The sequence below is a fragment of the Crocodylus porosus genome, unplaced genomic scaffold (assembly GCF_001723895.1).
Source record: "Crocodylus porosus isolate Cpor-Errol unplaced genomic scaffold, CroPor_comp1, whole genome shotgun sequence".
NCBI lineage: Eukaryota > Metazoa > Chordata > Crocodylia > Crocodylidae > Crocodylus > Crocodylus porosus.
Genome location: NW_017728935.1, coordinates 1,634,776 through 1,661,889, shown reverse-complemented (window position 1 = coordinate 1,661,889; position 27,114 = coordinate 1,634,776). Strand labels below are relative to the sequence as shown.

General features: G+C 49.5%; 1 protein-coding gene across 1 annotated transcript in view; it reads right to left on the bottom strand.

The window, feature by feature from the left end:
• LRRN2 (leucine rich repeat neuronal 2) overlaps positions 1–27,114 on the bottom strand; it is an 82,984-nt gene that overhangs the window by 43,143 nt on the left and 12,727 nt on the right. The gene's annotated exons all lie outside the window — the stretch shown is intronic.

Sequence of the window (27,114 nt, the reverse complement as noted above, 5' to 3'; positions counted from 1 at the left end):
CGTGACTTACGTTCGACATGAAATGTCTCTCCTGGCTTCTGTTAATTAACAAAGTCCATTTCACTGCTGCCAGCCTGGAGGGTCCTCTCATTGCAAGGACTCAGTATTGGGGACCAACGGCAAGTCCATCTTAAAGGTGGGAAACGGAAGCTCTGAGAGCTGAAATGACCTACCCAAAGCCAGCCCGAAATCCTGGGGCAGAGATGAGAACAGGACGGATGACTGTTGACTCCTCGCCTGCGCTGACCACGGTCCTTTACAGACCCAGGAAAAGAAACCAGGGATCCTGGCTCTAATCACTAGGCTCTAATCACTAGGTACTACCGTTCCTTCTCATCTTTGAAAGTGGATGCTTCAGTAAGGGGTCTCCCACTTGACCACCAAATGATCCTCGGAGGAAGCTACAAGTGGGAGACACCTGGGATCCCTTCCCGGCCCTCTCCCTCTCTGCAGGAAAGGACCAATACAACAGCAAGTGCTAAACGTTCAGCCCTTAGCACATTAGAGAGTGAACAAGATGAACACGGGCTCATTTAGAGACCCAGCCTGGGAAAGTAGAGCAGACGTGAGTCCCAGATGGACCTGTCAATTCCGGCTAATAAAAAGGATATTTCACACATCAGGCACTTTGCAGACGTTTTAATGAGAGCAAACAAAGCCTCCCGGATGCAGATTAGGGCCTGCAGAAAAGCAGCTCCCAGGACAGATGCCTTTCATTACAGAAGGCTAAAGCCCTCTCACTATAATGACGTCGCCTCCCGGGATGCACACGAGAGCACCTTGGAGGTGACAGTCAGACCCTCTTGCTCCGACCCCGGGAGTGTGACACTGAGAGACCGGATGTGGCTCCAGGTCAGTGGCAAGCACCATCCAGCACAGCCCATTCCAGTCATTCCTCCATCCTCGCCCTTCAACCCAGAGACTGCGCATCCCTGTTGCTGAGAGGTAGGCAGATTTTTCTTGCACTTGCTACTGCTCCATCCTAATTATTCTTCTGCAACTATTAAAGGCTCAACATTATCTGTCCCCTCATCCCCTCCCTAAAATCCCTGGGATCTGGAGAGAACAGACCCCAGAATCAGTCCTCCCTCCACCCTAGGTACACCACCACTGCAACCACTATTGGGACTGCAGTGGGATGTGGACAAACCTGAGCCAGCTGCAAACTAACATATTCAGGTCCCCAGGGCAACGCTGAGCTCTGTGCAGGGAAACTGTCCCAGTATTTACTGAGGTTTTTGTGTCTGAACTGGGCTCCGTGAAGGGAGGGTAGTAAAGCAGCAGGTCGTTTGACCCCAGTACTCTTTCCCGCCATGGCAGGGGGTCGGACTAGATGATCTGCTCGGGTCCCTTCCAACCCGAGAAACTAAGAAACTATGAAAACACTGGAACAGGTTACCCAGAGAGGTGGTGGGATCTCCATCCTTGGAGGTTTTCAAGCCCCGGCTAGACAAAGCCTTGCTGGGATGATCTAGTTGGGGCTGGCCCTGCTTGGAGCAGGGGGTTGGATTAGATGTGACCTCCTGAGGTCCCTTCCAGCCCTAATTCTCTATGACTCTATGGTCACTGATATGCACCCTAGCTAACTTAACATAGCTTGGGTATGTCTGCATCACAAGGCAATCGCAGCCATGACTGAAATGGAGAGACACCATGTGCATTATTGGAAAGGTAGAGTGCTTCTTAGGAAATCAATGGTTGGGACTATACAGTTCAATAATACAAACAGTTCCCCTCCGACCTTCCATCGAAGCTCCGAGGGATGCGATGATGGGCAGGAAGTTGAGGAATGATAGTTTTCCCACATGCATTTCAGAGGGGGTGAAAAGGGAATGATCCATCAGCCCCGGAGCCACCAGCTTCTCAACAGATTTTGAATCGTCAAGAAATGGCTACGTAGGCCAAGGTTCAGCTGAACTGGGAGAGCGGCTGGCCGCTTCGGGTCTGAAGTGTGTTGTCTGTCACCATCAGGGCTGACAGACGCAGCTACAACCCTGATGAGATTCATCACCTTGTGTCGCCTCTGTGACAGAGCAAATCGCTCTGCTCAAACGGATGAGACCAGGAGGCAGGTGGGACAGGCATTCACAATACACGGAGCCGAGGAAGGGGGCGAGGTTTCGCTGCTGTGCCCTCGTGGGGGCACCTGCCCCGCAGCCAGGCGGGGGCCGAGGGCCCAGGTTCTGCTCATCATTCGAAGCGCAGCCCGGTCAGCAGTGCTGGGGCCTCAGCCTCCCGCCCGCCAACGCAGCAACATGCAAGCACGCCGGGACCGGTATTTCAGACCCAGCCGAGCCCACGATGAAAAGGCCCCATCAACTTCCCCAGCCATCCCCTGGGGGCCCAGCTTCTAATTATGAAGCTGGCATGGTGCCTGCAGAGCTCTCCCTTCCAGCAGCTCCATTTACACATTTTATTTCTCTTTTGCAGCCTTGGAAAGGCAGAGCGGGAGCAGCAGGCACCCCCAAGGGCAGAGTGTGAGGGTCGTGGCTGACCTGCAGCTCTCCCCGCAGGGTAGGAAAGGACTTTTGCGCTGACTGCGTGCCAAGCCGGTGTTCTCAGTCATCACGGTGAGCTTCATGGACAAAGAAGCCATTTTAGAGCAAGCAGCACTTCCAAATAAGCCACCTTTGCGTGGCTGCACTTGAACTCTCCGCATCTCACAGTGGGCGCATCTACATGAGACGCTTACTGCGCATTAGCCTAATAACACTGCACAGTAGTGTGGTGGTTAAAAACTGTGCTATTCGCCTACTGAGCAGTGTTATTAGGCTAATGCTCAGTAGGCACCACCAAAAAAAGTGTGCTGCCACTGCTGTGCAGTAACTCTAGTTATTGCGCATTTAGTTAGTGCTTTTTTAAACAAGTACTAAACTAAATGTGCAGTAGCTAAGGTGCATTAATTAACGTACAGACGTTCCCAGTGTTACTTTCATCCAGGCCACATAAGCATCACCACGATCCAAGATCTGCACAGCAGGATTTTATACTGAGTGCAAAGGAGCAAAGGGTCAGGTCTGTCATGTATGTCCAGGAGAACAGGACTCCTGACACCACATGGGTGAAATCTAGCATGGGGACACCTTGAAATCTGGCATCCTGCCTAATTCCTGATGCATGGAAGAAGAGCCTGACAGACAGAAAAACCCAACTAGGACAAAGCCCTCTCTGTAATACATCAAGACAAATGTGCGGTGAAGTTAAAGGCAGGATAATTATTCTGAGTCCAGCCTGCGATTACCAAAAAGAGTGTGAGAGGTGAACCCTGCTCATCCTCCTTTTAACTTCATGACCGCAAGAATGGCCACGTGTTTCAGAAAGGTGCTTGGTCTCAAAAGCGATGAGGCCAGAACCAAAATTTCTAGATTCAAATGGTTCCAGACTCAGGCAAAGTTTGAAGCTGCATCTGACTCAGGCCCCTCTACATTGGTCACTGGTACACTTTATAACAGTGGTTTTGAACTTTTTAGACTCAAAACTCCCCCCTGGAAAATGCCACTTCTTAATTTTCACTCATCTTTGAGTACAGAAAAATACTGGGTTGAGTCTTCTCTTGCAAAGCGCTCTGAGAGGAGAGACCACGTCAGGTCAAAATGGTTTTAACACTGAATTCCTGTTTGAAATCTCCGGGTTTATCATGATTACACACCTGGCAGTGCTAACATTGCTATGGCCCCCCAGTTGAAAATCACTACTTTCTAAGATTAACCAATCAGTCTATGGCTGTGCTGAATAGTCACAACTAAACACCTTGAGCCTTCAGTGTTTCCATGCTGTACCTCAATTTTTCTGAATCAACCCAACATTTCAAAATATATATATTTTTAAATCAGTAAAACTGCAGAGCAACAGCTTGAAAAACAGAACCAAGTTGGGGGAGTGGGATTCACCCCACACTGCACTTAAAAATGCTTGCTCAGTTCAGGTAGTTTTTCTTAAGGCCATGGAAATCCTCCAAAACTCTGCTGCCTTCCAAGAGCTTTTGCAGCCAGAACCTTGCTTTGCCAAGATGGAAAACCTGTTCATTTCCCCAAACTGGAGCCTGTACTATGAATGAAATGGTAACATTATATTATTTATTATCATAAATTGTTGTTGCTATTATTGGTTAGAGACAAACTTTTCTTTTTTTCTATCTATTTGAAGCTGGAAAGGATTGTTCTGGGGGCTTTCAAAATATTCAAAATAAATATGTATTTAATATTTTTGGTGTGTGGTTAGATTAGAACATCCTGTTGAACTAGGCCCTCAGAGAAGATTCCCTTTCCCTGCCTTGGCTAAATCCATAATGCTTTTCCTCCAATCCACTTAATAAGACCAGAGCCCTGAGTTTGCTCAGTGTGAGTGATGCTTCCCAAATGCATTGTAGGACAAAGGGGAAGATGGGCTATTGTTTTCATAGAGCAGTTTCCATCCAACAGCAAAATCTGTTCACCTGCCAGCGATAACACGGCTTATGAATGCCCCCTATCAGACAAGAAGGAAGCCGGAAAAACAGAGTGATAGAGAAACAGAAACGATGAGAGCCAGTGAAGCAAACAGAGGAAAAGATAATAGAAAGCAGGGAGGAGCAGGAGGGAGATGAGAGGAAATGAATAAAGAAGTGGCCCTGATTCAGGAATCTGACTTCAAGCAGGTGCTTAATTTTAAGCAAGTGCCTAAATCCCATGGGCTTCAAACGGGTGTCTGAAATTAAGCAGGTGGGGGAGTCCTGTCCTAAATAGCGATGCTTTCCTACAAGAGACCGTCCAAAGGAGGAGGAAACGAAAAGGACATGGCAAGGGTTAATGCTTATCCTCCCTGTTCCTGCAGGAGGGATTTCATGCCATGCTGAATAAATAAAATAACGTGATATTACAAAAGGCGGCAGCACAGTATATTAGATACCACTGCACTGTTACAGGGCAGCTGTCAGCACCAATCACGATGACTGATGACTTATCAAGAATGGACCTGACATTTCCAAATGAGCTGTTTTGATAGAGATGTCACTCAAAGGGGCTCCAAAATAAAATAATAATAATAAAAAAATGCCCAGATAGGAACTGGAATGTAAATGGAAAACATCTGTCACCTCTGTCTCACCTAGTTAAAGAGTTCCTGGCTTGACAACAAGGTGATTTGGTACACCCCCGGGCGAGGGCTGGGAGGGGAGATGCATGCACACAGAGACTATGCTAAGATGCAGCTGAAGTCGAGTCCTTTCTCTTACCAGGACAGGCACGACTGGCTGTTACGTGGTGCTGATGGCAATCACCAAGACTGTGTATGGACTTTACAACAGCACTGACAGCCCCACTAAGCATAGAGCGAGCAGCCCTTGCTGCCTTGAAGCACCACAGCTAAAACAGCAACGGGCCGTGCTTTCCCCAGGCCCTCCTACTGAGACACAGCCTGCAATACAGTCTGGTGGCCTAAATCTGGGGCGAACACACAAGCAGGAGACTCCTCCCAGAGCCCTCTGGGAGCCCATCACCCCGAGTCAGTGCAGAGGCACAGATGTCCACACAGGCACAGGGGCAGTATTCAGGTTCAGGAGCAGGTTCTAGGGCATAATAAGGGTTGCAGGCACGGAGTTTTGAATGTGGGGAATTATGCTTCAGTCAGAGAAATGGTCTGGGATCAAGGGCTTTTAGGGGTCCTTGCCAACCCTGACACTGAGCTGGTGCATCACCAGCTATAGGAATGGCCTGGCAAAGGGGATGCCATCAAGAGAGGTCCATTAGCACTTGCAAAACACTGATGACCCCCGGCTGGAAGGGTCAAGCGTCATCATGGCTCAGTGCATCTTTTCCCGTGATTTCCGCTGCAGTGACGCATCTCCAAATGAATGTTTTCAGTTGAAAAATATCATCCTAATGCATCGCTGTGAGAGGGGACAGGTATGTGGAAGTCAAGATTTCATCTCAGAAATCTAGGACACTGCCTGATTTCAAGCAGCAAAATCCCACTTTGCTCTCTGGGGCTGGGAGTGCCTTTAGTGGGACAAAATGACAGCTCTTCTGCTGGGGGAGCCTCTCAGCCCTGCACACTGTGGGCACGATTAGCAAGAGTCCCAGGCAGCAGCTGGCAGGGAAGAGATAACTGATCCCGTAAAAAGATCAGGCAAAACAGATCCCAGAAACTGTGAATGAGGCAAAGGCAACAGATGCCTCCTGGCCAGATGCTGATAGACTCATTCAGGCTGACATGCCTCGCTGCCTGGAAAGCCTCCTTGAAGTGGATGGGACAGCTCGCTGAGCAAGGGGCTAATTAGTATGAGGGAACGATGGCAGGGCCTGGCCCTGGGTGTCTGCTCCGTGGCCAAAACGGGGAAACAGTGGAGCGAAGCCCTTCCCTCCCCCAGTGTGGATGCCATTAGCAGCATAAACCAGAGCCCAAACCCTGCGGCTGAGGCAGCCCTGAGCTTGCAGGGAGAAGGTCTCACGAGCCAGGTCCTTGCAGCCAGCTGCAGCGGGTTGAACGGATGCCACAGAGCCCCAGGGCTGGCGGGTGCCCATCTATGGTGCTCCGGCTCCTCTCCAGCCTCTCTCCTTCTCTGCCCCCTGGCACTGCCTTTACTGACACTGTCCTCCCCTCGCCCAGCTGCGAGAGGAGCACAAGCCAAACCCACAGAGAGCTTCCTGGCCTAGTGGCCTCTCCTGCTCCTCTTGGCTTTGCCGAGTGCCTCCTGGAGGTGACTAATGAGCGCGCCCTCCAGGAGAGGCATGCTTAAGTGAGCCACCTGGGATGGGTCCCCTCCCAAAGCTGACACTCCATGAACTGGAAGGCAGCGCTCCGGCTGCTAATTGTTCTGCCCTCTCCGGCTTGCTGGAGCTCTCACTGATTTAAGCAGGCCCATTACCCAGCTAGTCCAAATGCCAGTAAGCGCCGTTTATTCTACTATTTGAGGATTAACCATTTAAGGCCTAGAGCCAGAGAGCTACTATCACCAGTTCAATTAGGGAGAAACTCACCCCGGGTCTAATCTCACGGCATCCCTGCCTCCCCCCCGAACACGGGAACGCCAGAGATTCAATGAGACAGCCAGGGCTCATGACGTTGTACAGCATGAGAGATTGGACAAAGCTTGGGATAACTTTTGAGATGATTCTTCCTGGTTTCTCCCTGTAGCCTGGGTGTAATATAGCCACCTGGAAAGTTAAACTTATTTTTTTGTTCTTTTTGGCAAACTGAGCATTTCTTACTGCTCAAATCAACCTCTACCTTGGGTCCTTATTTCAGGGAGCTGGGCTGAGCTACCGAGCTGGGATGCCACGTTGCAGAAAGGGTGCGTTCAGGAATGACACAGCTAATCTATAATTTATCAGGCAATGGCTGTTTGTACATACAGCCCTCGACCGCATGGATGTGTGTCACTGCTTCTGTTTCCTAACTGACTCCTTCGTTTGTGCTAAGCTAGACCCACCGCGGCTTGCAGGTATGCTGCAGCAGCCGGGCGCACAGTACATTTTAGGCAGAGCTCCCTTTTGAGCATCTGGGATTCTCAGGAACTGACATGTAACACTTGGTTATCAATCTGTAAAGCCCCTATGTGTTCCCTGCAGGCAGCTGCAAGCTACATAGCAGACATGGGCTGTGGACAATGATGCATTAGCCTCTGGGTTGAAGCCAGCAGCAAATAAAGGGCAAAAGCCAAGCATTGAGAGAGAAAGGCAGAGCACACACACGCGTGCACGGATGCTTTTTCACATCATATTGCCTTTTCCATTTGATCCATTCCCAGAGCACTGCTCCCTGTTGGATGCAGTCTGATCACGGGGCCCCTATATTCCATGTGCGCTCTTGGCTGAAGGCACCTCCTGCGCCAGAGGAGTTTCCAAGGGATGAAGACAAGTGTCCTCTCCTAAGACGAATAAAGCCACCACGACTTGTGAATTAATCACTGGTCCCTGAGGAGTGCACTAAGCTAAACTAGCAGCTATTTCTAGGACTGGACACCACAGTGTAGAAAAGGACTTCATCAGTGGCAATCCCTCAATTCGAGGATGATCTCTAACATGGTTCATTGATGGGTCTTGAGGTGACTTAAGCATCTGATCCTTGAGCCACAGGATTAGACTCTTAAGTTGTTAGTTTTTCTGAGCAAGCTGTAGGCTGGGATTTCTCTCCTTTTCCTTCCTCTGCTCTCTCTTTCCTGCTTTGAAGAAAAAACTTAGACCCCATCTGGCACCAGTGGAGTTTGAGAGCCTGGATGCCATCCTTTCTGGCCACGCACTAGGTAACATTTTGCCTCCTTTCTCGAAGTGCCTATCTTGGAAGGGTCCCTGTTGAGATAAGACCTGCCCACAGTGAAACTGAAGGAAAGTCCCGTGTCTACGCAGTGGTTTCCAGCGTGCTATTTCCTGAAAGTGCTCAGCATAAATGAACTCTCGCAGACAGTCTGATTTACTGCTTCAAAATGATTCATTCATACAAAGAAATCTCTTATTTTCACATCGTTTCTCTTCGGGGAGCTAAGTCCATGTTTCTATGGAGACCAGCCAAGATCTTGTCTCTACCCATCAATTCATCGTTGATGGGCCTGTCACCAAGGCTCTTTCCAGAATGCAGGGGGCAGGGCCAGGCTGAGAAAGGGAGGAAGGGAGGTATATATTACGCTCCCCTCCCAACACAAGCATCACTAAGGAGATGCTTAGTGGAATCTAGTTCCACCCAGGCCCTGCAAACTGGGCCAAGCATTAAAGGTGGGTCTCTCAGCAAAGTGTTGTAAGAACGTAAGAGCTGCCCTTTATGGGGTCAGACCATCGGTCCATCTTGCCCGCTATCCTGCGTCGCGCAGTGGCAGAGGGCGGATGCTAAAAGGGAGAGTGAACTGCATATGTCTTGCCTGGCATATACGTTGCCTAGCTTTTTCATACCACCAGGCTCAAGCTTCCTGCTTCAGTAGGACCACAGCCTATGGTCCCTGTCTATACTGTAGTTTCACCTCTGTCAAGGGACTAGGTTACAACATGGTTCCGTTTTGTAGCGGTGATGGGATGTGTTAGCTGCTCTCCCCAAACACGCTGAAGTCTGGGCCCAAGGCATCGCTGTGTTTCAAATGCATGGTTAAAGCAAAGTTATATCTCGAGTGCAAATAGAAATGTACCCACCTGGCTCTAAGCATACTAGGGGGTGTGCCAGCTGAATTGCTGTGTGCAAAAGGGCAGACTACAGGGATGGGACTCTGCTGTCTAGACTGTACATTTTTTAGTCCTCAGGCTGTGGGCTACTTTTGTTTGTACATCACCTGGTCCACTGGGTGGGTCCTCAGGCACTACTATAATACATTTGTCTGGCCTGGTTTGGATGGGGATGATCCTGTCTTGAGCAGGGGGCTGGATTAGAAAACCTCATGAGGTCCCTTCTTGTGCTATTTTTATGATTCTAATGAGCAGGGTTCCTGGTTAAAAGACATCCCAAATTTTCCAATTTAAAAAAGTAACCCCTAAATCCACATTTTCCTGAGATTAAAATGAAACACCACTATACATATACATACTATACACACACTACATATATATATATATATATATACACACACACATACACATACACACACAGATGTATATATATACATAAATACACACATACACACTATAGTGTATGTATACATGTGTGTATGTATAGATGCATACACACGCACACATACATATATATACATACACGTACACACACAAACACCCACACATACACACACTATATATATTGTATATGTATCCATACATACATACATACACATTATATATATATATTAATGGTGTTTCACTTTAATCATGGGAAAATGTGGATTGTGGGTTACTTTTTAAAATCAGAAATTGTGGAATATTTTTTTATCAGAGAAAACCAGGATCCCTGCTAGTGAGGCAGAAGATCAACCTGTGAGAGGCAAGCACAGCATGCAAATGTTATGTCCCTAATACTATGCCATCTCTTAAAAAAGGATTCGCTCTGGCTCCCCTCGCCCGGTCTGCCTGTGTCTATATGGCCAGGTAAATACACAGGGGGGAAAAAACATGCCTGGAACTAGACCTCTAAGTGGATCTTGACAAAATATTATTTTCTAAAACACTGAAAATCACTTTTGGGCTGAATGAGCAGTGAAGAGATATTCACCCATTCATGTGAGAAACAAAAGGGAAAGTCACTGTCTTTAAAGGAGCTTTATGTCATTATGGATATGAAAAGCTGTAACCTCCCCCCACATCCCCCCCGCCCTTCTAAAAGTAATTTAACAAAAAAAGCATGAGAGAAGATAAAGAATGGAAATTCAAAGAGCCATATTCTGGACAAAAATCCACCGTGGAAATGACATGCTAAGTTATTCTTCTTCATACAGCAGAATAAAATATCAGATTTCCCTTTCTAAAACCCCGCTTTGTGCCACCGCCTCCAGCACATTAACGCAAACCGTGGGGAGAAGACCAAAAAGGGTTCAAAACTGCGGCATGGAGCAGATGGATCTGGGGCTGGGTGTTGGGTGGGTTAAAATGGCTCTACTGAAGTCAGAGTTAAGCCCATTCATGCCCTCTCAGGGCTGGCACCTTTCTACAATGCCTTAAACCAGTCCTTGACTCTGAAGCTGATGTCCATCCTCCATAAAGGGATGCCTGCAGCAGAGCAAAATGACTATTATTTCTTTATAGCTAGTTCCCACAGGCTGCAATCAAGTCGGGGGCCCTATTGTACAGGATAAACAGACAGTAACAGTCCAAAGACTTCCAAAGAGCTTTTAAAATCTGAGCATTAGACACCCAATCTTCTTCTGCTGCCACTCCACATCTAGGCTGGCAACCCCACTTCCCGACAGCACACAAGCCCTTTCCTCTTCTGACCCAACTGCAATAATTGAACTCTGTGGAGCTCACCACTACTCTCATTAAATGCAGCAACCCCTTCTGGGGTTATGGCCCTTCCTTTTCTCACAGGGACACGAGAGTGACAAATGCATTAGTGCATGTGAGGAGCTCAGAAACGACAGTGGTGGGGGTACAGGGAAGTTGAGGTGAGATATTAGGAAAAACTTACTCATGAGGAAAATAGCGAAACACTGGAACAGGGCACCCTCAGAGTTTGTGGAGTCTCCATCCTTGGAGGTTTTGAAGACCCGGGCAGACAAAGCCTTGGCTGGGATGATGTAGCTGGGGCTGGTCCTGCTTTGAGCAAGGGGTTGGACTAGATGTGAACTCCTGAGGTCCCTTCCACCCTCATTTTCTATGATTCTTTGACATCAAATGTGTGCAGTGAAATAAGATACAAGGAGGTTTTAAGCCACAAACGCTCTTCATTATTTTCCAGGCCCCTCTTAATCAATCCACTCCAATGTGCCTCCCTCAAAAGTGAATGGAAGGACCTCGGGCTTGTTCCAAAGCCCACTGAAGTCAATGAGACTTCAACAGGTTTGGGACTTGCCCCCTGTGACCTTAGGTTAGTGACCGGATATGGCCCTAGATGCCAATCCTGAGCCTGCCACCCCCAAAACACAGCCCTGCAGCAGCAGTGTCACCACACGACCAAGGAGTTTAGCATCTGGGCAAGTGATCACAGAGCCCGGGGTGGGCCCTGATGAGGCACCATGATTATGTGATTGCAACAACGGCCAGCTGGAGACTCCAAATCCCACACAACTCTGTGAGTCACAACTCTGGGAGTGGATGATGATTATTCAAATGGCAGGCAGAGCACTAAGGAAGGAGCCCATTGCCAGTGACACCCATGGCGGAGGCGACGGCTGCACTGGGGGAAACAATGCAGCTCTGATTTGGTCAATTTAGAGTAAACGTGCTGACACCCCGACAGAGAGCAAGCATGGGATGCAAGCACCTGTTGTGGGGCCAATCCAGGCCCACTAGCGTGTGTGCCTATCTTTGCCCATTGTCTCCCGATGGTGTTGGTGACCCCATAGGCACATCCTCCTCCTATGGGATGAGACTGGAGCGGTGCCTGAAACCCAGTGCTTCCAAGCCAGGGGGAGAGCTGGCTTTGCACTTGGAGTGTGGCTCTCCTCCCTGCACCATAGGCCACAACAGTGATAAAAGAAACCGGGGGCCTGATTTTGCTTGCTCGCCCACTGGCGTAAATCAGGAGTGATGCCACTGAAGTGGCAACAGGATTACAAGCATCGTACTATTGGCAGGAGGGAGTCAGGCCTATGGCTGAGAACCCCAGGGACTCATTTCTGCTGTGTCCATCGTGAGGGCCAAGGAACCGCAGATTACAAGTAACTACATGGGAACCACTCCGAGCACACTCCTTCAGAGACCCCACAGAGGGGGACAGGCCACCTTGCTCAAGAACATCAGGGTAGTGCAAGAAGTAAATCTGCATCTCTCACATTTTAGACTAGCATCTCTATGACGGGGCCATATTTGCCCCTTGTGTCAGTATATCTGGACCCAGTAGATTCCCTGGTTCACAGGGTCATAGGAAAGTAGGGCTGGAGGGGACCGCGTGAGGTCATCTACTCCAGACCCATGCATCTGCAAGCCTATTGCTATAGTTACAGAGTAATAAGTCAAGACAGTTGACCAGGAGCTTGTGAACTGGGCAGTAGCACTGAGGAGTGGCAATGATCACTATTCATTGATGCTGGGTCATAAGGGGAAAAGAAGGGGCAGCCTGGATGCCATGCAAAGGGGAAGGATTTTGGTGGTAGAGGGGCAATCAAATCTTCACCCCCCACTTTAAGAGAAAAGACCAAACTGAATTGACTGGATCCATATTTAAAAGGTCCAGGCTTTCCAGGAATGATATCGATTAGTTCTAGCTTTGAACAAGATGGGCTTTGACCTGAAGTATGAGAAACATTCACCAAATCAGCAGTAATGGAGCCCAAGGTGTCTATATTGCCCATTTGCAGTCATTTAGGTCAGGGACCGGGGAAACGGGTGATGGGGCACAGCTGTGGAACAGTCACTTTCGACTCCTTAATGGCCAGTAGGGGAAAAGCAGCATCCCAGATTAATCCGGTAACAGTGAAATGAAAAGTTCATCTGGGCTAGCAAGGGAGCATCACGAGACAGCAAACGGGCGGGTAACACACGGAGTTTCAGTCACACAATAATGACACTGACTATCTCCCATCCTGCTCGGGAAACTTGATGAGCAGGAAATGATGTGGGCTATTTTAAGTGATCCTGAAAGATATTTCATCTTCATCACAAGTTTGTTGCGAAAAACAAAGTGGAGATGGCACTTCTCCCTAAGAGATCTTATTATGCAGCTGTCATTTCATCTTCATCCCACTAATATGCTCCTGTTTTTCCCCCTTCTAACTTAGCTTCACCAGCTGCTGTTTTTAAAAGCCCAGTCTCCGCTCGTGGCTGCAGTTGCCCTCCACGAGGCAATAGTGAGCCAAGGCACTGGCGTGGTGCTTATTACCCGGATAAGCACTGGACACCGGGATCTTGTTGATGTGGGGTCAACAAGGGCTGCTTTTCTCTTGAGAAGCAGGGGGCGACTCCAGTGCCCTGGCCCCATTCTAATTTAGGAGATTACATCTGGATCCCATGGCCTCCTGCACTGTGCATTATTCAACAGTTTTTGCATTTCACACCCAGAAGTGGTTGCATTTCAGTGGTAGAGACGAATCTCCCTGCTCCTGCGGTCTGTATCACTTTGGTGAATCTGCAGAGCACTTTGTGGGGCGTGAATCGCCTCTGCCTCTAGGCAGTTACATCAGTGCAGATGTTTGCAAAGCATCTTCTTTCCCATCTGGAAGTATCCTGCACCGGCTTGAGTCTCTGCATGGCAGGAGAGGCTGAGGCAATGCTTTCTGCAAGGACAACATGAGACAGCCTTGGCAGCCCAGTTCAGGTTACCAGCTGGAAAGTTCCAGAGACCTCAAAAACAGACTGAGCAATTTGCTGGCTCTGCCCATCCCTTCTTGTACAGACACAGCTCATCTCCCAAGCGACTTTACATCAGAGAGTCATCTGGTATTCGATGTCCGGGAACAGCCCTCTTCAATCTAAATTAAGCACTAAAGTGAAAGGCAATTTAGGGTGAGACCATGAATTCATTAGAAAACATGGCTGGATCTAAACGGTGATGTGGATGGAAACAAAGAGGAAAGGGAGAAAAAGGGGGACAAAGCCCCTGACAGAGATGGGTAAGCTGGAGTGAGCTGAAGTTGGAAGAGAGAGAGAGAGAGAGAGAGAGGAAAAAAAAAACCCCATCAGGTTATTATTTTGGATGAAGATTAAATGACTCTTCCCCGATTGAAAGGGTGAGTGGGGAGAGCTAACAAACTGTGACAAACCAGAACACATGGACACAGGCAGTCAATTCCCTTAAATAAAACTTTTATTGGCAATGATATCTGAAAACAAGCAGCCTACAATGGGGATTAATGATTTCCACTGGCCTGGCCCTGCATATTCTGTCCCCCGGGGAGGAAAGCATCAAGGCACGCGTCTCCCACTGTTAAATTCTGCTGATGGCATCACTGCGGCAGGTGAGGACTGCGGGGGGAGCCGGTCACAGGGGGTCCGGGGGGGAATGAGATGGAATCACTTAGCCGTCATTAGTCCAAATTAAAATCAGAAGTGAGATGACAATTACAATTTGTGACCGGCTAATTGTTTCCCTCAGAAGCTGATCGTTCTGCAGATTGGGGAAATTAATTGCGCACAATCCCAGGTGGATTGGCTTTCAACCCTGCCGAGGAAATTAAACTGCTCCGAGCAAAAACTGTGCAGGCTCCTTTCACCCGGCACAAGAGAATGAAGCACCTTGGAGAGCAGCCGGGGCCTGGCTTGGTTGACCAGGCAGGCTGGGAAGCAAGCTTCCTTCTGGGGGTTCACCGGGGGGCTGCACCCCAGCAGGATCCAGGGGCTCTACCCCTGGCCAGGTCCCTGTTTGAAGATGGCCACGTCACAAAGTGTCCCTGTGAAGGGAAGAAGGAAGGGCTCTCATCTCCCTTTTGTACAGCGTGGTACAGAGAAAATAAGTGACTTGCCCGAGATCCCACAAGACATCTGTAGCAGAGCAAAGCTCGAAATGCCCCTTTTCTAATTTTGAGGCTACTGTCTTCACCATCAGACCATCTTTCCCCAATATTCAACCCACCTGCCTCCTTCCTCTCAGTTTTTCCAGCTGTAAAACAGCACGGACAATTAAATCTGGCTGAATATATTCTTCTTATTAAACCAATTTTTACATATGACATTTCAGCCCATCCAAGAGTTGGCAGCAAATGTTCATTTTGTTTAAAACTTTTAAGGCTTTTGGGACCAAAAAAAAAATAAAACTTGGTAAAAAAAAAAAAAAAAAAAAATTCAGGTGTTGCTTCAATTCCCCCTACACACACACACACACGTTTGAGAAATATATTCAGGTTTTCTTTTTCTTTTTTTGTCAAGATTTCCCCCAAAGCAGTTTTCCAACCTCTGTCAATTTTTGCTTTCAGGGCTTTTTTCTTTTTTTGTAATGAGAAATACTGTAAAACAAACTACAATTTGTTTCTTTTAGAAATATCCCACGAAAAATAACTGGCATTTTTCCATGAGTTTTAACGATGTTACTGCTCTACTCTGCCATGGGGATTCATTAGCTCCATGGCGCTCAACCTTTTTAGACTCAAGACCCCCTCATTAGACTCAGGGCACCTCTTATCAGAAAATTCCAGGTCTTCGTTTTCTCTTGGTTTTTGTCTATGAAAAAATACCTAGTAGAGCAATTCTTCGGGTGCAAAAAGAGCTTTGAATAACTACCACAGGTCAGACTGCTTTTTGACATTATGGATCCTTATCTGAAATCCCTGGGTTTATCTTGGGAATCGCTTGTCTGTGTTTGCACACCAACAGGGCTAATATTGTGTGGGACCCTGCGGCACCTTTAAAAGGATCTTGTGGTACCCCTGGGAGCTGTGTCACCTTGGCTGAGAACTGCTGAATTACCTTATACCCATGTGTGCTCGGTTTGCAGAAGCCTACAGAGAGTGGCTCATGACGCAGTCTGTATTACTTTTGAATGAACAGAGCTGGGTCTTTTAGTTCAAATGCTAGAGGCTCACTCATTTATCCAGGGCTCTATCCTTGCCTCTGCCGCCCCGGCTCAGAACCAGCACTGTGTTTGCCAAGAGCTTTGAAGCTCTTGCGCAAGACAGAACATGTGTGCCCCCTGCTACTTCACATGAAAAGTCCCCGCAACACGTGGAGCAAAAGTGTGAGAGCAAAAGCATTCATTTACCGACTCATTGCTAAAATAATGGAAGGCACCATTTGCCCGGCTCATAGGTCAGAAACCAGCAGCGCTTTGCAAAGTAGGGTAGTCATTACCGCAAGAGAATGAATATGTATTTTTACAGTCACTTGTCTGACAATGCATTCACAGCCTCCAAGCGCCCATTCTCCTTGCCTTCAATGAAGGCCTGCGAGGCATCAAGGTGCAATAGAAACACCCACCATGCTTGCCCAAGAAAGGCAGCATGATGCATTCGCCCTCTGATTTACTCGCTCACCCACTACACAAAAGGGGCTGGATAGGGACTGGGAAAGCTGCCTTCCTCCTTGGGCAGCTGCACGGCTTGGAAGCACAAGCAGGCGTTGCTGCTCTGCCGTCAGGACAGAACGGAGGGGCGACGTGTCAAGCCCGTGAGCACGAGTCCATCAATGACACTGACCCTGCCGGAGCGGCTTCCTTGCCCTGTGTTTGCAGGGGGTTGGGAAGAAAGGGTGTTAGGCTCGCACCATGATATCATTACAACTCTTAATTGAGCTGTCAAAGAGAAGGAGGGTGGCAGACTTCAGAGAAAATGGAGACCTTCAGCTTCTGAGGCCTACATTTTTGCCTCAACACCAATTCCTCACACAAACATTTGCTGGGTTTTCTGGGCTCTGCCATGTTCCCTAACCATACCCATCCTCTGATGAGCAGAGGCCTCAAGCTCATTGTTTTCTGATGTGTAGGGCTTGATCCAAAGCCAGGGGTAGATTTAGGATCAGGCTCTAAAATGGAGATCATCTAAATGGGGCTGGTCCTGCTTTGAGCAAGGGGTTGGACTAGATGCGACCTCCCAAGGTCCCTTCCAACCCTCACTTTCAATGAGTCTATGGAGCTCCTTGGACAGGATCTTGCTCCCAGAGGCTGAATGGGATTCTGGGTTTTATTCCCACACGCCTCTGTCCTGCAGGGACCAGGTCAGAAATGCCTCCCACAGTGAAACATGAACTGGGGAACCATTGCCTTCCACCCCTTGACTGGGTATGTTGCTTCTTAAGAGCTTGGGAGGTCTTGTGGTCCAGTGGTCAGTGCTGAGGGGGGCTAGGAGTTGACTCCAATTCTGCCATACATTGATTCTGGGACCGCAAGCAAGTCACTCCTCCTACCTGAGCCCCAGCTTATCAATCAGATAACTGAATGAAACAGGGGTTGGCAAGTGCTGTGAGCTCCCAGGGGGAAAGCCACGGCAAAAGGGCAAAAGCAGAGAGATGAATAAGCATGCACTGAGTGGCTCCTAGTTGCCACTGCATCTCACGCCATGAGTGCTTGGAGGCTCCCAGAAAGAACAAGGCTCTCTTGCTCCAAAAGCACAGGCTTTTCCCAGCAGGAGCTGACGGAGACTCTTTATGAGCGTTTCTGTATAGAGTCTATGGTACATGGATGCAAAAGTTGTGCTTGCAACAGGCAGGGTACAGTGGAGCACCTCAGTTTTCACCAATTCATGGGCATGGATGATGGAAATGAAGGCCTTTCCTCCTCTCAGCTGCTATGAGCCTTAGGGCGGTTGTGCAGTATGTGGTACCGCAGACTCATCTACAGCACCATAAAGCACACATTCAGGCATTTCCCACACTGCGACCTTGCAGAACAGGGTTTGGGGGGTTTTTTGAACCCAGGAAATCCTGGGTTCAAAAAACCCATGCAGGAAAAAGGCAGGATGGCTCACATGGAGGCAGCGCATCCTACTGCAAACCAGAGCCTGGCCAGCTGGAGCCATACTCCTGCTGAAGGAGCTGCAGATTCCCAGGACCCCAGGTAAGGCTGCTGGGGCCAGCACACAGCACAGTTGGTGGCCCCAGCCTCCCCTACCACACCCTACTCGGGGTAACACGCTGCACACCACAGGGTGCATGGCATGGGTGCTCTCTAGGGACAACAAGCAGTAGCACAAGGTGTCGGGGGAACCAAACGTCCACGCTCATCTGGATGTGGCTTTAAAGTGCAAATGCTGATGGCAGTGGGGGAGGTCCCAGGTTCTTTTCAGCCCAGGTCTACCTCCCTGCACCCTCCCCATCTCCAAGGGCTGCCACGGCCTTGCCTCTTGGGGACTGTACCACAGCAAGGAAAACTTGCCAGGAATCGCTGTTCTCCTCCACTGCTGCTGCTGCTGCTGCCACGGGTGCTGGCAATCCCCCAAGAAAAGAGCAGCAGGAGTAATTTTTCTTGACATCTTTAATTAGTAAAACAATTATTAGGGGAAAAAATTTCTCTGGGCTCTTTCTCAGCACATCTTTGAAAAGTGTCGCGTCTGAAAAACGAGCGGGAGGAGCAGGCCGCTCCGCCGCAGCACGGCCACGTGTCTGGCTCAAGCCCTGGAGAGGTGCTGCTCGTTCTGTTCCCAGCTCTGAGCCCGAGTCCCAGCCCACAAGGGACCTTTTCCAGCAGTTCGCTGTGGCTACCCAGTCTTGCCATTGCTACTGGTGTTGGGCCACCCAACAATTATGCCTTATCATTCAGTCGCTCGTAGCTGAGGGCTATTTTTATTCCCCGCCAGACAGAATGACATCGTTTCTATTCATAGCGGGGGATCTGGGGGGCCTTGGGCCATTCACCCTCTGACCCAAATAGACAGGAACCCTAGGTGTTACATGCTCCACATCTCGTCTTCGGGCTGCTCCCGGTCCAGCCAGAATACAGCTGTCAGTGGACACGTGCAATGTCCTCCACCATGTGCACACCCTTGAGGTCTCCCCGACTTTCCTGCTTGCTAATCAGTTGTGAGGCTCAAGTGCGCTTTCCCAGCACTCTGCGACCGAGCTCCCTGATTTCCCTCCTGTATTTGATATAATAACAGTGAGGGCTGGTGTTTCATGCCCTGCAACCAAAATACTTCCCAGAACCAATGTGATCTGCGAATTGCACGCATGGGCAGCTAGGGACACGGGTATTTTATTCCGCCTTGTGCATAACAGAACCTCGATGAAAACTGGCTCCGTTTAAAGTAGCAGGGCCTTGTTTCACCTATACCTGGCTGTGAAGGCTGTGCTGAGAACAGTGAGTAGATAAATGGGATGCTTTAAATAGAAAAGTGTTAAATTTGAACAGCATCCCAAATGCGGGGAGAATTCCAGCTTAAATGCCCAGACTGAATCCATCTCAACTGCTTAGATACTGAAGCAGATCCAAAACCCAAAGCAGGTTGTAGCACGAGTCCAATTCAGGGACCAGAACATCTGCAGGTGTGAACGGCCTGCTAAGGAGACTCATTGATTTGCACCAGCTGACAATTTGGCCCCCTGCATAGTCTAGCATGATGAACCTTCACATAGTCAATCTTGGGAGACTTCCTCCATTTGGGGCTGGCTGTTAAGATTTCTGCCCTGACTGGCCTGAGCTTCCATCCCAAATTAAACCTACCCCAGCTCCCAAGACCCCCCCCCGATCCAAACCTAATCCAGATGCAGACATTGTCTACTCTGCCACCCTCCGGAGTGCATGGTAATGCTCTGTATCCCAGCCCTGTGTGCAAATTAGTTTTCCTTCTCATTCCTACATGATGCGAGACACAAATGCTTTGCTGGCTCTAAAACCAATTGCCCACATGCTTTGCAAATAGCAAAGGGGGGAGGTTTACTCAGGCTTCAGCCATAAAGTCAGTATTAGACCGTGATGTGGCTGCGTGTGTCTGTAGAAGCTGTGACAATGTGACAGCCATACTAACTCTGTATGTATGTACCAGGAAACTTGACGCCCACCATAAGCACGCATTTTGTGTAGGCATTTATCTACCAAGAAATTGTGACTCATATAATTTTGTACATGAAATGTGCCTATATTACATAGGTCACATATAGATGGCAAATACAGAGATCATCCTATTGACTGGTAAGGTGCGTTTAAGGGAAATAGGCTCCTTCCACACTCCGGCAGCCTGCAGAAAAGAGCAAGAACTAAAATTAACCAGTTGAGACGAGAACTTCCAAAGATCTCGGCTCACATTTTAAGCACCTAAATAAAGCGGCTGGATTTCAATCTCTTGGATGGCAAGAACTGCAGAAAATCTGGCCGCTGATATCTGGAACCCAGATGAAAACAAGGCCTCCTTTGCTACCTGCTGCCTGCATTTATTTCTTCATATCACCTGATCAAATAAATGACAGTGAATTCCATCCCCAGCACATCAGCATGGAGCCACCAGCTGTTTGCATCATCCATTGCCTGGAGATACAGAGAGCATTGGAGGAGACTGTCCACTGAGTCTGGTATCCTGATGCTTGGCTGCCTTAGAGGAAGATTTGAGTCTCTTTGCCTCCACCCCACAAAGTGCTTAATTGTGCGAGGCTGCACCACATTGTGACGACAGGCTCCCTCCCTGTCTCCAGCTGCTGAGCGTGTTCATGCCCTAAAGCAAGAAGACTAATGGCCAATGTGATGTTTATCTTGGGAAGTATCACTGCAGACGCTGCTTGTGCTACATCAGCTCCGGTGACTTTTCCCCAGCAAGCCTTTCTAATTGGTGTGGAAACAGGAATGATCGATACCCAGCCCAGCAGGCAAGCAGCAGAGATGCTGGGACTCTCAGAGACTGGTTATCTTGGGGAGCTTTTCCCCCACAAGGTCAAGGAGAGAGACAGATGTTGATGCCAGGAAAGGCCTGCAGAAGAGGGAGCTCCAGGCAAGGTCAAGGCTGGCCTGGGGAGGTGGCTTCCTGCATCCCACCCAGCAGCAGCAAGGTGAAGAGACTAGGGATTAAAAGAGGATGGAGATGAGGGCAAGACCAAGGGAGAGTCACTACCATCTCCTCCTGCTGAGTCAAGGAAAGATACCTCCAGAACAAGGCATTACTTCCACTCCTCTAATCCCGTGACTTGGATCAGTACATAACACTGGCAAAAGATGGCACCTAAAAGCCCTGGACCCTGTCTTTCTTGGAAGGGGCTACCCCAATCTTTACCACAGCTGCAGGAATCTCCAGGCATGCGGCAATGCTGACTACCAGGCTGCCTGGGGTGAGTCTCCACCTCCCCCCTTACTTACGCTTTCTGCTATTTCCCCCACTGGGGCCGAGAGCCCTCGGCTGCCTTCCCAGGGCCCCTTTAAGCCCTAGGGTAGAGGGTGAGCTGGGGCCACAGAGGCATGTCAGGGGCAAGGCCAGAGCATGCAGCAGACAGATGGAGCTTATAGGACCCCCAAGCTCTCTAAACACCAGGATTTCCTCTGATTTAAAGCTGCTTCTTCCCCTCGCTGGGGTCTTATGCAGAGCAACTGCACAAAGTGAAGACAGAAAGCTTTGCAGGATCAGGACCACAGAGGCCTCCTCTGAAAGCGTGGCTGTTGGCAGTTGCCCAAGGTCACACACCATGTCACTCGGAGAGCCAGGAATAGCAGCAAGGAGTCCTAGCACCCGCTCCACCCCCGTGCAGTACCCAACAGACAATGCTCCTGCCTCCCACCCGGCGGTATTTCAGGCACGCATGTTCTGACACTGTGATGCCTCCATGTCAATCCTTTGTGATGAACACATCAAGGCTCTTTACACTTTTTCTGCGTGGGGAGGTGGAGGACAGATGGGGGAGGAATAGGTTATTAAACAAAGCCCCAAAAATATAAAATCCCTGGGGGTAATTACAATCGAAGCCTCGCTGGAACATCTCCTATTATTTCTCCAGGGATGCGTGTTGTTGGAAACATTATTTTCTGAGCTAAGCAGCATAGCTCCAGGCAAGGATGGTCGCAAAGACAATGATGGGCAAACAGGCATGATTCAAGAGGCAGCTCCCTGGTACTGCTCTGCTGTCAGCGGAGGATTTGCTGTTGGGGGGGTATATGCATTTAAGGATCAGCAGGTGATCTCTGCAGCATCTGCCCACATGGCACAGAGACAGGGGAAACTGGGGACAGCAACCCGCTGCAAGGGGAGTCTCCCCAGACGCTCACCAGAGAGTGCTGGAAGGGCACGCCATGCCCTGTGTGCGAGGACAAGGAGCAAAGCCAGTTGGGCCCTGCCATGCTCACTCACTGAACACACTTTTCCACCGATGCCCTCGACACCCTGACAGAGGGCTCCGAGTCTGGCTGGGGAGAAGCATTTAAGGACATGTTTGCACTTGCTGTCCCATGCGCGTGACTCCAGTGGAAAACCCAGCTGCAGAGAGGGCAGCCCGTGTGATTAGCAGTGGCCCTGCCCTGCTCTCACTTCTGTGTGGCACCAATGCAGCTTCACAGAAACCAGGACAAAGCCCACGGAGCAGACGAGGTCTCTGCCCTGTTCCTTTGAGAGGTGCTGGGACACCCACGGGAAGCCAGGGCAGGCACTCAGCAGAGTCGCATCGGACTTAGTGAAGTCAGGGTTGAAAAGCTGAGAGTCCTCTGTTGAAGCAGCCTAATGGGGGCCCATTCATGGGAGTGGGGGGCAGGGTCCCTGCTTTGCTTTGCAGCCTGCTACCCCCTCCCTAGTGAGCCCTTTCTCCCCTCGTCCCCATGCCTCTTTGCACCGCCGTGGTCTGTGCGCAGACGAGAGCAACGAAAATGCAGCACTGGCTCATTTCAGGGAGACTCTTTCCAATCCTCTCTCAGCCATGGGGAGCAGGAGCTGCCGGACAGGCGCCCCGGCATCGACACTGACACTTTGCCGCCTCATGTCCATTGCAATTTTTGTCTCATTTGTCTCTTCATTTGTGGACTAAATTGGCCTCTTAAGAGGGGAACAAGCCTGTCGCCTTTCCAGGTGGAGTCTCCAGCTGCTTACAAACAGGCAATGACTGCTAGCTAGCAAGCCTCCAGAGAAGAGGGAAGCGCTCCAGCCCCCAGCTGCAATCCGCTCTCCTTGCACTCTCTTCAGGGCACGGCGCCTGGCAATGCCCCAGATGCAAGGCAGGGCACGGGCTGCAGCAGAGCATGCAGCAGCAGCAAGCAGAGCTTCCCGTGAGCCGCAACGAGCACAACAGCATCACTGTGCATTGGCAAAGAGGGAAGCTAGGAGAGGCTGGCAGAGCCTAGCCTGTTAGACTTAATCTGGAACAGGAGAAAGGTCAGGATGGTGACACAATCCCATGTTCAGGGCTTCAATTGGGCTAATCTCTCATTAAGAAGAAACCATTGCTGTTCCCTGCCTGACTCCATCCAGCCTCATCTGTCGCTGTGGCTGGGATACTGCAGGTGAGATGATAAGCAGCTTTTGCGGCTGGTGGCACCTGCCTGTTGGCAGAGTAATGGGTACCAGTGGCTGGCTCTGAAGGGACTGGAAGATGCCCAGCAGAGCCCACCTGGGCCTCAAGCATGCCCTTCACTTAGGCACCTCAGTGCATTGCTGGTTTGCAGCCTAAAAGGGTTAAACACAGTTGTTCTGCACATCACATCTGCAGCCTCACAGGGCGGCTGGGCATTTTGCTCAAGGTCACACAGTTAGGCCATGTCAGAGCTGAGTCTGATTGCTGTACTACCAGCACTCAGCCAAGCTACATCTGCTCCTGTCCTGTGCGCCTTGCACCTGACAGCGCTCCCTCCTGTCTGCAACCTTATCCTTCCCTTGCTGCAGAAGGCTCGCTTGCTTCTCAGCACGGAGATGACTTGGCCATCTCCTCCCCAGCAGCCTATCCCAGTCCCATCACTGCAGCTCTCCAAAAGCTAAGTCACAAGCACTGCTCGAGCCAGCATAGGACGGCCCACGACCTCCAGAAGGAAGAGACGGGCTGGAAGTGCTCCCTTTGCCTGATCATTGCTCTTGGTCTGCAAGTGAAGACTGCAAACCTCTGGCAGCACTGGGTGTTGCAGGACACTGGCTCCCTATCTGACAAAAAAAATAAAAGCTCAGGCCAAGAGAACTGTCATAGTATTTCAAAGCCAATGAGCAGCTCTGTGATTTATGCAGCGACTACAAAAGCAAGAGAGAAATGTTACTTTTGTATCAAGTTCAGAAAAGGTCACAGATACTAGGCTAATTAGCCTCAGGATTTAGGTTTATACAAATAAACCCCACCAGTGCTTAAGCAAACCCATAATCACCCTGATATTAGGGACCGCACTCAGTTCCCTGCATCCTATGCCTGGTTCTGCCACTGACTTGCTGTAGGACCCTGGTCAAGTCCCTTCATCTCCCTGTGCTTCTGTTCCCCTGCCAGCCCCCTCTCTATCTAACTGGCAAAGTCACTGCAGCTGCCTCTGACCATGTGTACTGTACAGCACCTAGCACGATGGGGCCCCAGTCTTGGTAGGTGTTATTGCAATAGACTTAGTCATCATTCTAATTTAATTGGCCAGGCTGGTTTCATCTTCCAAGTTTAATAGTGTTTTTGCAGAGGCCTGGGAGAAGCATCCCTCTTCTCTCAGGGTTGCAACATTTTCTTACGTTTCTAGGTACATTACGTTTTTTTCTAACTCCTGCAGCATCGTATATTTTGGTCCTGTCTGTAAGCAGGGTAATGGTCTAGAGAGAGCACCGATTCTTTCTGTGTTCCAATGAGTGCCAATTTGTTACCTCACGATGCAGAACTACGTTCTTCTGTTTTCAACAGCGCTAGGTGGGTTCTTTGCTGAATCTTGCGAACCAGCAAAAAAAAAGAAAGGTTAATTTAAAGTCTTTGTGGGGCAGGGGCCACCTTTTGGATCTGCCTTTGTACAGCCCCTAGCACCACAGGGGCCTAGCTCCCAACTGAGTGCTCCTAGGCACTGCTGCACTACAAATAAATCATGCTGATCTCATGGAGCAGACACACAGATTGAGGTGCCCTTCAGACGCATTGCTATACTCCTATTGTCTCAAGCGACTGGGAAGAATAAAAGGTGATGCATTGTCGCAACTACTGCTTTAGCTCTGGCATGCAACTACGTGCACCGCAACGTTGTCCAATTCATGCTCCCAATAACTTCCTGGGTAGAGCCCTGTTATCCCCTCGGCACCCACAGCAAAATCAGAGCTGAGATACAAAGCCACTTGTCCGAGGCCAAAGGCACAGCTGCTCTCAGAGCGGGGGTTAGCACACGGGAGATCCTAAATCCCAGCTCTGCGTTCAGAGCGCTAACCTCTTCCTGAAGCTGAGGGGGCTGTGCTCCGGAGCTGCCGAGTGTCATGTTCGAGACAGAGCTGTCTTCAAGCCGGTTAGCCTTCTCTTTTGATTGGTGTTGCCCCTTGAATCTTCCCCTCTTTAATAAAAGCTAAGCTTTGAGTTACAGGACTTCAGGGGAGTGCCTTGGGACACTTCAAGCTGCAGCACGTTGCTGCTTTTGTCCTAAACAGAGCGGTTCCTCACATAGGGTTTGGTGCATGAAAGAGCCACCCAGGAGCACATTTTCACAAGAGCTCAACCCCTGTTTCAAGTAGCTGGCTTCTAATGTGCTTCTCATAATGCTGAGATCAATTCTGGTGCCTAACACAAGCTCAACTACCAAACACCTGGTCTAAATGGGGGCAAAGGGCTCCTGTGCTTCTAGGCACTAAGCATGAAACGCCCAAGCCTGCCCAGTTAGGTTCCACACTTTATGTCACGTCATCACCGGAGAGGCGCAGGATTTGATGGTTGCAATGAATTGAAAAATTGAATTAAAATGTATTCTCTGGTGCACATCACACATCCAGCCCTTGCATCCGCTTTGGGCTTGAATGAAGCAGCTCCTCCTCTCGTTCTTCCCAAGTTTCACTCCTTGCTAAATGCAATTCACAGCAATCTAGAAAATTTACATGGCTCCCGTGGAGAACTACCTCTTGACCAAGCTTTACATCAAGCTTTTGATGAATCTGTTCTCAGCATGAAGTGCCCAGTTCTGCAAACTCTCTCATGCCTGGGAGCGGTCGGGTTGAATTCCCATTACTCGCACATGCAAGTATTTTCAGGATCAAGGTCCAAGGTTTCAAACTAAGCCCCCAACAGGTGAGTTTACTACAACTTTTGGGTATACACAGGTTCACAGATTAAAAACAAGCAGGTACTTGGGGCTGAGGAAGGATTTAGGGAATGATATTCCAAAGCCTATAGATTAGCCTATAGATTCTTAAACCGGAGGTTGCAAACATGGAGAAGTGGCGCCATGGGATTCACAGGATTCAACCACCCCGTCCTTCTTAGGTAGCTACAAAGAATGCCCCAGCTACGTTCTAGCTTGATGCGAGGGGAGATCGTAGAAGAGCATCCTTGCTACAAAAGTGTTTGCGATACACCAGCCCACATGATCACAACAGTCTCCTCTGCACTGAAAATCAGAAAGCAAATGCCCTCAACCATTTACATTTGCCAAGGATAAAACTTGATGGTCCTAGGTACAAGGGCTTTCAGCAAGACTGAGAGATCCCTATGCTCAGCCAGGGGACTGCTGCACATCAACCGTCCCAGCAGAGACTGGTACCACTAACTGACGGAGAGATAATTAGGCAGAATAGCGAAGGCTAAACTTAGAATCAGAGAAAATGAGAGTGGAAGGGAGCTCAGGAGGTCACATCTAGTCCGACCCCCTGCTCAAAGCAGGACCAGCCCCAACTCCACCATCCCAGCCAGGGCTTTGTCTAGCCGGGTCTTAAACATTTCAGCAGGTGCCCCACAAGGTAAGGCCTGGACCCTCCCCAAGTGCCGCTCTGATCCCATTCTCCGGCCTGAACTGCTGCTCTGCTTTCTGCTCCCTCCCTGATGGGCTGCTCCGTTCCCTTCCCTATTTGCTGCTGTGTTCCCAGCTCCCCCTCCAGGCAGCCGCTGCCCCACCACTTGTGGCTCACGGTTGCTACAGGTCGGCCCCTGCTGGGCTAGAACGAACCTCGGGAAAATAGCCAAAATCATATTAAAATGTGGATAACAAGAATTGATCTTCACCGTGCGTTACATCTCACCGAGAACATAGGGTGTTCTATCAACCTGACCGGGAGAATAAAATTCAAACTATGTAGGACATTTATTGTCACATAATCTATGGCGTCTACAAATTCCCATAAGGAAGCAGACAATGAGTAACCCTTTTAATACTGCTGGAACATCATAACACTGC